General features: G+C 38.1%; 1 long non-coding RNA gene across 1 annotated transcript in view; it reads right to left on the bottom strand.

Annotated features, from left to right (window-relative positions):
* The window catches only part of LOC105730676 (uncharacterized), a 458472-nt gene that overhangs the window by 17697 nt on the left and 427361 nt on the right, over positions 1–13414 (bottom strand). Inside the window, exon 17 of the long non-coding RNA XR_010339738.1 lies at positions 5216–5309. This is a non-coding gene — a long non-coding RNA (uncharacterized LOC105730676). The remainder of the gene's footprint in view (positions 1–5215; positions 5310–13414) is intronic.

Here is a 13414-nt window from a genome sequence, read left to right as displayed (position 1 = left end):
CCAGATATGAGGTTCAAACATTAAATATATTTTGCAGGTAATAGAAATCCTTGAAGGTCTGGAAGCAGAAAAATGACATGATCAGAGCTATGCTTCTGAAAGATAAATATGAACATGAAATACAAGAGTTTTTTTGAGTGTCTTTTAGTTTTCAGAATCTATACACACCTACTATCTTGTTTAATTCTCAAAACAAGCCGGGGAATAGGCAGGACAAATATGGGGGGAAAAGCTGGCAAGGGCTTGAGTGACTTGGCCAGTGTCACTGGGGAGACAAAAATCCTCAAAAGAGTCACAAACAACAAAAAAATGCTTCCAGCTGTGAAAGACAACCTTCTTCCTCCACTACATTGCCCCATTGGTGAATTTTCCTTTTTATAACAGGAGCTCCTGATACACATTACATTCCCTTCCAAGAGTTGAATTACAGTATTAGATACTGATAACCCTGAAGAGGAGGCAAAAGGCCATGTGACAAAGTGGCTTCAAATTTAACATTGATAAGACACAACCACAACAGTAAATTGGAACCATTTAAAAGAAAAAAGGAAGATTTACTGTCCCCACCAGGGGTGCCTTAGGCTGTGTGCACAGCACCCCCTAGAGTTGGTCACACACTGAAGCTCGGATCACCACCAGTGAGAGAAAAAAGCAGGTCTCATCTAAAGGCAGAGGGAAAGATAGAGCTGAGAGAAGCTTCTCGTCCCTTAACAGAGCAGTCTGGGCCTGCCTGGGAAGACTATCAAAATTAAAGCATGTGTAGGTATTCCAAAAGATAAAAACTTCTTGGAGATTCTCAAATCATAGTTCATGGTTGACCTTGAACTCTGTGTTTGAGAAGATGAACATGAATCTGGCCATGCGTTCTAGCAGAGTTCTGGGATAAGCTAATTTACTTCTCTGACTCTAAATGTTCTCATTTATAAAATAAAATATTTATCAGGATTGAGAGGATTCGACGCGAGATGTATGGAGTACACAGTGGTACCCAATACACATAATTTTTAACTCCCCTGAAGACAGGTATATGCTTTTTAAAACATAAGTAAAAAGGCAAACAGGATCTTCTGGTTCCAGACCAGAAAAGTGAAGAACATTTATCAGACTGCAATAAAGTCTCCAGTTCAGGTCCCCAGGAATTATTATCCCTCTCTTGGAAAAAAAAACAAAATTTTTTTCCACCTCCCTAGTGAGAGACAGTAAATTCACAGACAGAATATTGTCTGTTTCCTTGCCATCCATCCAGCTGTGGAGCTGAAATACAAACTGAGTTGGGGCTTCTGAGAGAAGGTTGATATGGATTTAGTAAGGTGCAAATCCCAGCACAGAGGTAAAGTTTGATTTTTGTCACTGATAAAAACACATTGCTTCAGGTCTAAACTTCTGTCTCCTCCTGCTTTTAATCCTGCTTTCTTTCTAAACTCCAATAAGTGGAGCAATTTTACTGCTCACCTCATTCCCTATATGTTATTACCTCTTTGGTACAGTTTTGCCGTATATTCTGGGTATAAATAAGCTGCAAATAGTCATAGGGCAGTTTCCCTTCGAGTTACACCATGTAACAGTTACAACATAGAATGTCAAGAAGTCCTAACTGTTTTTCTTTCTTGGTTTCTTCTATTTGAGGAAAAGGTTTTCTTCTAACACTCATCAGAACAGCTGCCTCTCCCAATCTCTTAAGTAGCAAAGTAAATGGAAAAAGAACATTCTCAAACAAGTCAAATCAAGACCACCATTTTAAAAGGAATTTTTCTTTTTTTTAAAATAAAGACGATGATATTTGAAGCAAGAGAAACAAATGCCTTCTAAGGCCTAAACTAAATCCCCTGAGGGGTGGGGGTAAGCAGACACTTTTTCTTCCCCAAAAGCACCTCCAGTGACTTTAAGGATCTTGCTGGCTTAATCCCTTGCTGACCCACACTAGCTAGGAAATAAGAAAGCCTCCGTTTAAAACTACCTTCATCTTCTTCGAAAGGCAGCTGAGAGCTTTGAATGCATTTTGTTTCATCATCCTTTTCCTTGCAGCCCCAATTACTCTAGGTACTTCTGAGTTTCTGGCCATTGAAGATTCTTTTCAAATAGAGGTTGAGTGGTCACGGGAGCAACCTTTCCAAGGAGCCCAGGTTCTAGGTGGATGAGACAAATGCCTCTTTAGCATACTGTGTTTTGAAGGCGTGGGAGCACTTTTTAGGTCCAAATGCAACCTTTTATAGCATTGAGGGTAGAAAGAAAAAGAGAAAGAGAGAGAGACAGAGAGGTTCATTTAACCTTTCCGTAATTGTGCTTTCAGTGTTTTCCTGCTGTTTTTCAGTGCATCTCCCTGTATTCTCAGTAGTTCCTCCGTCTGAAGTATACTGATGAAGGGAGACCACCTTGCCTGGGGCAAGAGAAATCTGGCTCCACTGAGCTGAAAGTTAGGGTGAGGTGATTCATCACAGCCTGCATCTTTCTGCTTTGCTTACATTGTCCACAGAGAATGCCAGGTAGGACAGCATTACATAGCTTTTAATAACAGAGCCCTCGGAAACTTCCAAATGAAGGTAGGGTGTGACTGGGAAGAGGACTGCTTATTCTTGACAAGAATTGTTCCTCCCGCCCCAGCCTCCCAAGTAGCTGGGACTACAGGCATGCAGGAGCCACCATACCTGGCTAATTTAAAAAAAAATTTTAATTTCTGCAGAGACAGGGTCTTGCTAGTTTACCTAAGCAGGTCTCAAACTCCTGGCCTCTAGTGATCCTTACACCTTGGCCTCCCAAAGCAACAGGATTATCGGCATAAGCCATTGTACCTGGCTGCTTTTTTAATAGAGTTGTGATAGACTGGTATATGCTGTTATATAAAGACAATTCAGACATGGCTCCTGCCCCCGAAAAATGAATAATCAAACCATTGAGCTTCAATTTTAGATTAAGTCATGACCAGCCTTTGTCCTTTGTCTCTTTACTACGAGGGCATCATTGCTTACATTCCATCCAGCACATGACTCTTTTGTGCACAGCTCCATTTCGAGCTTGCCTCCACATTTACCTAGAAAATGCAGTGTGACTATTTTCCTAAATACTAAAATACTTTTGGTATGTATCTAATCTGTTCTCTAATTGGCCAAAGGGGTGAGGGGGGCAAGAAACTAGCTCTTTCTGTTCCCTTCTTCTAAACTTCCTTTCACTAATGAAATGGTTTTTAAGCATATTTTTAATGCTTAAAATAAGGAAGAAACAGATTAGTTTTTCAAAGATTCACTTTTTATTTCTGGGTTAAAAAACAAAACCAAAAAAAAAGATCCCTAAGTTCTGAATATATAACATGCTGACATGCCAATGCCAGAACAGAGCAACCCACAGTTTCTGGGTGGGAGATTTAATCCCTGAGTCACCACATGCCCTGCTCAGCATGTGCTGGGGGAAGCACAGTTACTACCCTTGCTCTTTCTTCTTCCCTTGGCTTAGTCCACCCGGGTCTGACATGGTTGTAGTAAGAACTTACAGTCCCATCTGACCACACCTCATGCAGTAGAATCATCCATGGAAATAATTGTATGCCTAGTAGTTACAGTACTAGGCTGACCCATGCTCTTAAAACTGGAACACACACACACACACACACATACACACACACACACACACAGTGTGGATTAAGAAAAGAGGAGATGGTACATCAAGGAAAGGGAAGAGTAAGAAGTAAGGTCTCAGTAAGGAGATCTATTAAAAGTGGAAATCCACAGTTAGCCACTAAAGCTATATTGCAGGTTAAAACAGCACATGTAGCCTAACTCAGAAATCTGTTGTTTTATTTCCTGGTGTTTCTCTGGAACATACATATATCTGAGTGATTAGAAATCAGTGGCACTAACATTACCATATTCTCATAGTAGCTGGAATGCTGAAGATTCCCTGAAAGGCCCTGATACAGGTATTTGCTCTGACACTGGTGTTTAGTGACCCTCTGTCTCATGGAAAGGGCCAACTGCACTGAAGTTTTGTCCCAAGTTGTCTCTCTCTCTCTTGACTTTATAGTTAGGCAGCTTGTATTTGCCTCCTGCATTCTATTTATTAAAAGCTGCCCGACTTTGGGCAAGTCACAGTTCCCCCATCTGCAAAATGCAGATAATATGATTGCTTACTTTGTAAGTTGCTATAAGGATGAAATGACTCAATACAAGTGACATGCCAGAACGGTTCCTACCAAATAGTAACTCTTCTGTAGTCATCACCTTCATCATCCTCACGTCGCCTCCTCACTGGCAACACTGTCCCACCTTCCCACCTCCGTGGTCTGCATACACCTCGTCACGTCCGCCTCCTCCCCTCCTTTCCTCCAATCCTCACAGTACCTTTCCTCGGCAAGCAAAGAAACTTGAGACTTTTTTTAAATACTCATGTATTCTTCTCTTCCTTATTTACATTCTTTCTTTGGGTAATTTTAGTCTCTCATGCTTTTAAATATCAAACTTAGGTGAAAATTTCCTCATTTATGTTTCTGTCTTTTACTCCAGTATCACGTTCCATATATCCAATTGCTGTTAACTATTTCCGAGATGTAACACAGAAATCTCAGGCAAAACCTGCATAAGCTGAATTCACAGTTGATGTTCTACACCCTCTCAGCCTCCCGAAGCAGCTCTTCCTGCTCAGAGCCCTCATAATGACACTGTAATCCTGATCTTCCACAGCCCATGTGACCCTCCAGAAAGCACTGAAGTTTCCTTCCTACCTCAGATAGTTAAGATACTTCAATTTATCCACATTTGAGACCTATGCATTTTCTCAGAACAAATCATTTCAAATGAAAATTTCACAAATTATATAATTGACATATTTAGTAGTTGTCGAAACTCGATTTTCTGTTGTAATTATTCCAATAAGGAAAAAATAAATCATACCTTAAACATTTGTGGGTATTTGCCCTACTTAGATTTACAGTCTTAGTGTTATAAGGATTTGGGCCTCTGCCATCTATTTTGTAGCTTGTAAAAGCTGAACTTGGTGTTGGTGTTACAAATAAATCCAGGACAGACTTCCTTTAACTACATGATGGCTTCTTAGACAAAGAAGATGTACAAGCAAATTTAATGCACTACTGCAGGCAAGTTCTAAAACAACCAATTCTTTAGAAGCATAAAAAGGGCAAACTCAGGTAATCTTAGCCCAACATCTCAACAGCATGCAAATATTTTCAATTTGGGCTGATAATTCAGAGGAAGCATAACTTTCTTACCTTTTCTCTCAGTCCTAAGTTTGTTCACCAGGGAAATTGCTCATGGTTCACTCTGGCATCTATGCATATCTGAAGCTGAAATTCTTCTTTTGTGCTAAATAGGAGTAGTTATACAGTAGTTAAAAATCTCTCCCTCTAAGCTTGATTTTTTTTTTTAAGTTCACAATTTTCTTTGTTGTTATCCTCTGTCTAATTAATCAGGATTGGCCTCCTTCACCACATAGTTTTAAGAACGGCTCTGGGTCAGATATAGTTTAAATCACCCCATGACAAAAACAGCCTTCATGTTTTTCAGAGTGAAATCACTCATACATTTGAATATTTAATTTTTTTCTTCATCTAAATTGTACATTTTTCTAAACATATTAAGCAACTAGGTTTGTCCTGCAAGCCAACTCTACTACATAGAACCCAAGGTAATTTAGTGGGTGGGTAGTTCTTAATAAAAACCAGGTGGTTCATTTTGCATGAATATTACTCTGGCTTTCTTACTGTTTTCAAAACATTCTTTCCACTCATATGTTTCTATTGCATAATGGAAAACAGAGTTGAACATATCATCCCATCCCATCTTATGGACATATTATAATGCCTACCCCTTATGTTTTGATCCTTTAGTGTGGAGTTAAACCATACTATAAATTCCTTTACTCTATAGCACAGATCTGGTGCCAGTGTGCATAGGGCCACTGTCACCAGAAGTCTTCTGTTCTGTTACTTGAAAAGTTCCACCCCCAACGCTTTTACACTGTTGGTGGGAGTGTAAATTAGTTCAACCATTGTGGAAGACAGTGTGGTGATTCCTCAAGGATCTAGAAATAGAAATACCATTTGACCCAGCAATCCCATTACTGGGTTTATATCCAAAGAATTATATATCATTCTATTATAAAGACACATGCACACGTATGTTTATTACGGCACTGTTCACAATAGCAAAGACTTGGAACCAACCCAAATGCCCATCAATGAAAGAATGAATAAAGAAAATGTGGTACATATACACCATGGAATACTATGCAGTCATAAAAAGGGGTGGGTTCATGTCCTTTGCAGGGATATGGATAAAGTTGGAAACCATCATTTTCAGCAAACTGACACAAGAACAGAAAACCAAACACGGCATGTTCTCACTCATAAGTGGGTGTTGAACGATGAGAACACATGGACACAGGGAGGGGGACATCACACACCAGGGCCTGTTGGGGGATGAGGGATAGGGTACGGATAGCAGGGAGTAGGGGAATAGGGGAAGGATAGCGTTAGGAGAAATACCTAATGTAGATGACGGGGTGATGGATGCAGCAAACCACCATGGTACACGTATACCTATGTAACAAACCTGCACATTCTGCACTTGTACCCCAAACTTAAAGTATAATTAAAAATAATAATCAAAAACATAAAAGTGTCAAAGAAAAAAGAGAGAAAAAGAGAAGTTGCACTCCCAAGCTCTCCCCTGGCACTGAAGCTTGATGTTACCATTTTATTCCATTATGTAAGTCGATGGTATTCATTCAAACTTCAAAAATATCCTCTAATCCCAAAAAGCATTTGTAAGTTCTTGCTATGTCAGGACACTAAACCATATGTTATAATTGCCATTGCAAAAGCACTGAGTGCTGATCTTCCATAAGATAACAGGTGTGTTTCAGCATTACTCCTGCCCCACCTTTGGCATCATAGCAGTATGAGCACAGGAGAATTCGTCTACCTTTAGCAAGAAAGGAGAAATGGTATCCTCTTTTCTACACCTTTGAATCAAATCAAATTTACGAATTCACTGATGCCGAGCAGATGAGGTTTGCAGCAACAGTGGATTTACTACCAACCGTGCCAGCTGCCCCGGAAGGAGTAGTGTGACTGGGGCAGTTACCCCATGCCAAGAACTATACCAACAGCGCCTCTCTCATGTCTAACTAGTGAGAGGAAGGTTTCAGAAGATGCTTTCACCTCCAATCACAGGAAGAGGTCCATCTGTACTATTGGAAGTGGAATTATATTTAAAGACAATTTCAAAGCTCACATTTTTCCTAATCAATTATATAATGTTCGCCCTCAAATTGCAACTTTTGCTCCAATATGTTGCTGCTTCTAAACATTTATAGTCATCAGGAACTGAGTTTCAATATAATTTCCGGCAAGACCTTTTGTAATGGAGTGTTAATATTTTTCAAAAGAATAATTCTGGGACATTTCCCAGATCAGCATCTGGCTTTTTCATAGTTCCCTGAGGAGAAGACTTACAAGGGGAAACATTGGAATAATTACATTTATTAACAGTGTATTTTATGCACAATTTTTTCTTTTGCACATCTGCACATAACCCACACTTTCTCAGGTACCAACTGGTTCTGCTTTGTTTTATTTGTCCCTGAGTACCTGACATGAATGGCAATGCCTAGCAGTGCACCACTCACACATACACACACACACACTTCAGTGAGGATTCAATAAGATTCAGTTCTGTAATGCATATCTGTAGTTTGTTGGGTGGAACACATTTTTCCAATACATAAACTCTCCTTTTGTAATGGAATTATCTTTAGGAACTGTCAGGAGTCACACTAATTACAAATGGAGGAACAATTAAATACACAGAACACAGGGAAGAGTTAAACAGCCCACACATGGAAATAGAAATACTATGGGGAACACTAGTTCTCTAGCTCCACTGAGGCACCAGAAGGAAACAAGTGCAACCATGCAATTGATTGTAAAATGTGGGAAATACGCTCTTTTTCTAGAAAGAAGATCTATAAAATATCTATAAAATGCACTGGGTTCTCAGAAAAGTTCCCTGTCCTTTTACATTATTCTTTACTATGGGTTATTATTGAATTTCAAAAGACATAATGTGAATAGAGATGAGATCTGGTTATCTAAATCTGGGTAACAGTAAGTTGCATTCTTTGTTTCAACATATAATTTATTAAATTGCTAGATAACCTTAATGAGAATAAAATTAAGTCTTCCCCAGGGCAAAAATGTACCTTCATAATGGAGACATATGTGGACATAGACAAATGTAATTCCAGACACGATAACGTAAATGACCTAAGTGGGGCATAGATTAACTCTTCTTGAAATCTCAGAAGACAATGCTAGATTGAAATCAGACAGGAAAAAAATTCATAAAGGGATGGCATATAAGCAGAATTTTGAATCATTGATTGGGATTTCAGTTGGTAGATATGATGGGAAAATGCAGTCCAATTAATTAAGTTTTAATATCATAGAAGTAAATAGAAAAAAGTAAATGAGTTGCCTCACTGGAATGTGGGATAATCTTAGAATAAAACACAGGCAAGGCAGTTTGGAATAAACCTTGTGTTAAAAAAAAAAAGAGGACACTTTCATATCTGAGCAACTAGCTATGTAAAATATAAAGAAGCCATAGAAGTGGGCAAAAAGGAAAGATGTATTTAATCCATAAAATATGTCTGCTCAACTGCAAGGATAATAAGTCCTATTACTGGGAAATATCATTGTTTTACTACATGTTTTAATAGATTTGCAGATATAAGTGTCAAGGTGTGAACGGAGAAATAATTATTCTGTAAAAGGGAGGAGATAAAATGTGTTTCCATTTTTTTTTAATTAAAGAGAAAAAGTCAGAGGAGTCAGTGAGATTAAGTATGTTTGGAACAAGGGTCAAAGGAGGGAAAAATATCAAAAAAAGTCAAAAAGAAACTTAAGGATTTAAAAAAGGGAGATACATCTAACAAGATATTTTTAAGTTATTTTCTCAAGGCCTTGCGATATCGGTCCCTTTTACTGTCTCTCCCATATATAGGACATTCCATAGTGGATGCACAGGAGTGCTGAGTTCTGTATCCACAGGGGCAGAAGTCTTAAGAGGAGTTCTGAAAGCTGTAGTCTGTGAGGACTGATGATTTTGCATTACCCGCAGAGTAGTACCTTAACCTGCAGGGAAGAAGTCTGGAGTTCATTGAGTAGATAATGAGATGCTGTTGAAGTTTGGTTTGTTTTGCTTGTTTGTTTTAATCAAATATGTGCTTTAGAAATATGCCTCTGATAGAAATGTAGACAATATTTTGGAAGGGGAGGTTGGGATGGAAAGAGACAGATTATGAGACCATTGAAATAATCTGATCGAGAAGAATTGATAAACTGAATTAGGACAATGATAATAGGTATGGAAGTGGAGAGACAATTTTGACAAGCATTTGCCAAGAAACTCAAAAGAAATTGATATACCACCAATGTGAGTGATTTGAAAAATGGGATATCAAAGACAGCTCCTGACAGTGAAAATTCAAGCTACTTTCAGTAGTCTTATTGTTAGTAGGAATAATATATTAATACCATTTTCAAAACTATTTTATAAATAATTTAATTAAGTTAAAAACTATTTTTCATCATAAGAGATAATAGATACAAACATTCAACCAATAAAATTAAGTTAAAAAAAAGCTACCTTAAATTTGGTTGTAAATATTACTAGAAGCTCACTTTTTTCATGTAAATGCATATAGATTTAGCTCTGTTTTCTTAAAAATGCCTAGAAGTAATGACAACCAATAACAATGAGCACTCCAGATCCTTGATTATTATCTCTCAGTACCACTTGCACATCAATAGGACACAAGATCCAATGTGAAGTTGGTTTCCACTGGCCCAGGACAGAATCCTCCAGCAGCAAGCAGCCACACTCAGAATGTGGAGGATTCAGCAAGATGAATGACACATTTTCTCCAACAAATCAATGGCATACACAAAACAAGATCAGAATGCTATTTGTAGGATAAAAAAAAATCTTTAGGAAATATAATGACTAAATGCCATATATGGTCCTCATTTAGATCTAACTAGAACAACCTGACTGTTCAGATTTATCTTTGATACAATCAGGAAAACATTGGATGGTATTAAAATTGGCCCATGTTTCTCTTAGATGTACTGTATCATAATGGGAAGAAGAAAAAGGAGAAAGAAAAATGTCTTTCTAAGTTTGACATGTATTCTGAAGTTTTGTTTGTTTGATTGTTTCTAATGAAATGATAGGATGTCTAGAGTTTGCCTAAAAGTACTCCAGGGAACAAAGTGAAGCAAAATGTGTGTAGAGGTGAGTTGGGGGCAGGGTAGAGGAGTGGGAGATAAAATCAGCTCAGAAAAATGTTAAAAATTATTGAAGTTGAGTGATATATATGTGCAATTTATTAAACTGTTTTCTCTAACTTTATGTATGTCTAGAAATTTGCACAAAAACATATTCAATGAAAAGATAACTCTGAGTTTTAAGCTACCAGGTAGACTATTTTAATAACCATGTAGCTAATCTGTCCACCTCATATATCTCCCCATTCAATTACTCCCCTAAATTGTCACCATGTTCTTTGTTTTTTGATCATGTGACTTCTCAGCGTCCATAGACTTCAAAGGGCCTACATTGCTCGTCAGATTAAGCAGAAACACATATAGGACTTGCCTTTGAAGGTTTTCTTCTTCCTTTTCTTTTTTTTTCTTTCTTTTTTTTTTTTTTGAGGTACGATTTACAACACATAAAATAGATTATTTTAAAATGAACAACTCAATGGCATTTAGCACATTCACAGTGGTATACAAACAGCACCTCTACGCTAGTTCGGAAACATTTTTCATTACCCCAAAAGAAGAAAACCAATTCAATAGTTACTTTAAGGTCCTTTTTAATCTGGCCCAAACTAAAGAGCTGGATACGTCTTGGAATATGGCCTGTACCTTTCTCATTTCAGTTTTGCTCATGTTCGTTCTTCTTCAGTAATGCCTTCCTCCATTACTGTCTTTAAATAGAAAACCCATTTAAGACTTAAACCAACTCTACCTCATTCATGAAGTCTCTGCCATGTCATTGGTTTGATCTACTTCTCTTAATTCTAATGCTGACAAATCTAACAATGATGAAAGACCATGTTTTTATGGAACTACAGTGAACATAGACTTTTATTTCACAATTATTTTTAATGATCGTAGAGTCATAGAACCTTAGAAGGAAGACTACTCAAGTCCCAATCGGTTCTTTGGGCCCTTGCATCTAACGGGAGAAAAACTGATTTTGGAATCAGAGAAAAACAGAGCTCACACATCTGCACTAGGTAATGCTCTGGAAAGAGGCTAACTCCACATTAAATCAGTGTGGGAGAGAATGTTACTATGATTGCCAATACTGTCAAAGTTTTTAGTAACAGAAAGTGTTCCAAAACAATTTTTAAAACAGATTGAAACAAAACGTGCAGTGAGGCTGAAAATAATAGTGAGAAAAAGCTAGGAGTGTAAATGTTCAGCATTTGAAAACTCTCCACAAGGTCATTACTGGCAAATGCATTTATGTTGGTTGGGCCTGGGACGTGAATTATGCAGGAGAGCCAGAGATTTCCATCCCCACCTGGTTTTACTCCATGGCTTCATCAGTTTCATGGTTCCCAGTCCTGCCAGGAGCAAAGCCTGGCACAGGTGAGAATGAATCACAAAAATCAGAGGAATACTGGAGTTGTAAAAAGCCTATGTGCTTTAGAGGTAACCAAGTCCTGTCTCATCATTGTCTAGATGAAGAAATGGGGCTCTAAGGAAAGGAGATTGACTTTTGAAATTTACCTGACTGGTAGAGCAAACTTAAGTCTTAGAATCCAAATATTCTGGTCCCGATTCCAAGGCTTTTTCTGCTGCAGAACCTAAATTATTTATTTATATTAATTGTTTTAATTAACTTACTTATTTCATTTTTGTGTGCAGAGGGGGGTTCTTTAAAAGTTTGGTTTTCAATTAGCTCTCCCTGCAGGTCAAGGAAATCAGAATCAATGTGAGCATCAAATTTATTTCTATGTTTTTTAAGAAAGTAAAAGATTTGCTTATAGAAATTTGCTGTAATTCCTAAGTCCCATTATTTCCATATACCATATTGCTAAGGGAGTCATGAGAGAAACAATAAGTAATAAGATAAATGTCCCACATATGAAAAGAGGGACGGGGTAATGAAAAAAAAAAGCAAACAGCCAAAGTCTATGCTACGCCAGACATACATCCTGTCCTCAGAAATAGGTTTAAGATCTCACTCCAGTTTCTGGCTTTCTTGTAGATAACGCACTAAATGCAGGCCCAGTCATGCTGAAGGCCACAGAGTGTCTAAGGTCTGTCCACTGCCATGACCTTTTAGTTATGTGTTGTATTAATTAGTAGGGCTGCTATCACAAAGTTCCACAAACCGGGTGGCTTAAACAACAGAAACATATTGTCTCATAGTTCTGAGGCTAGAAGTCCAAGATCAAGATGTTAGCAAGATTATTCCTTCTGAAGGCTGTGCGTGACCTCTGTACTACGTCTGTCTCCTAACTTTTGGTGGTCTTCTAGCAATCTTTGGCATTTCTTGGCTTGTAGACTCATCACCCTTGCATAGTCAGCTCAAGCTGCCAGAACAAAATACTACAGACTGAGTGGCTTAGACCACAGAAATAAATTTCTCACAGATCTGGAGACTGAAAAGTCTCAAGATCAAGGTGTGGGTTGATTCCATTTCTGATGTCGGCTGTATTCTTGGCTTGTAGATGGCTACCATCTCATTGTGTCCTCACATGGTAGTGGAATAGTTGTGGGGCAGGAAACGAGAGAAAGAGCCCTCTTTATAGTGTCTCTTCTGTTAAGAACACTGATCTTTTAAAGAACTAAAGAGGTGTGAATACTGAGACATAACCTAAACTGTTGGATGTCCTGGACCCAGGAGAGGGAATATACATGCTATTGGTCAAAATTCAAATGTTAAAATTCTACCTTGCACTACTTCAGAATGTGACCTTATTTAGAAATGACCTTGTTTACAGATGTAATTAGTGATTAGGGCCCCACCCTTATGAACTCATATAACCTTCATTACTTCCATATAGGACTTGTCTCCAAATACAGTCACCTCAAAGGTTAAGGCTTCAATGTGAAGATTTTAGGGATATACAATGCAATGCATAGCAACTCTGATCTCTGCCTTTGTGTTCACATGGAATTCTTCCAGTGTGTATGTCTATCTCTGTGTCCAAATAGTCTCCTTTTTATAAGGACTCCAGTTCTACTGAATTATTGGTCCACTTTAATCTTAACTAATTACATCTGCAAACAACCCCATTTCCAAATAAGGTCACATTCTGAAGTATTGCAAGGTAGAATATTAACGTTTGAATTTTGACCCATAGCATATATATCCCTCTTCTG

The sequence above is a fragment of the Aotus nancymaae genome, unplaced genomic scaffold (genome assembly GCF_030222135.1).
Source record: "Aotus nancymaae isolate 86718 unplaced genomic scaffold, 86718_ANA_hifiasm-v0.15.2.pri h1tg000088l, whole genome shotgun sequence".
Classification (NCBI taxonomy): Eukaryota; Metazoa; Chordata; class Mammalia; order Primates; family Aotidae; genus Aotus; species Aotus nancymaae.
Note: the sequence above shows the minus strand (reverse complement) of the source record. Positions and strands in the feature narration are given on the sequence as shown.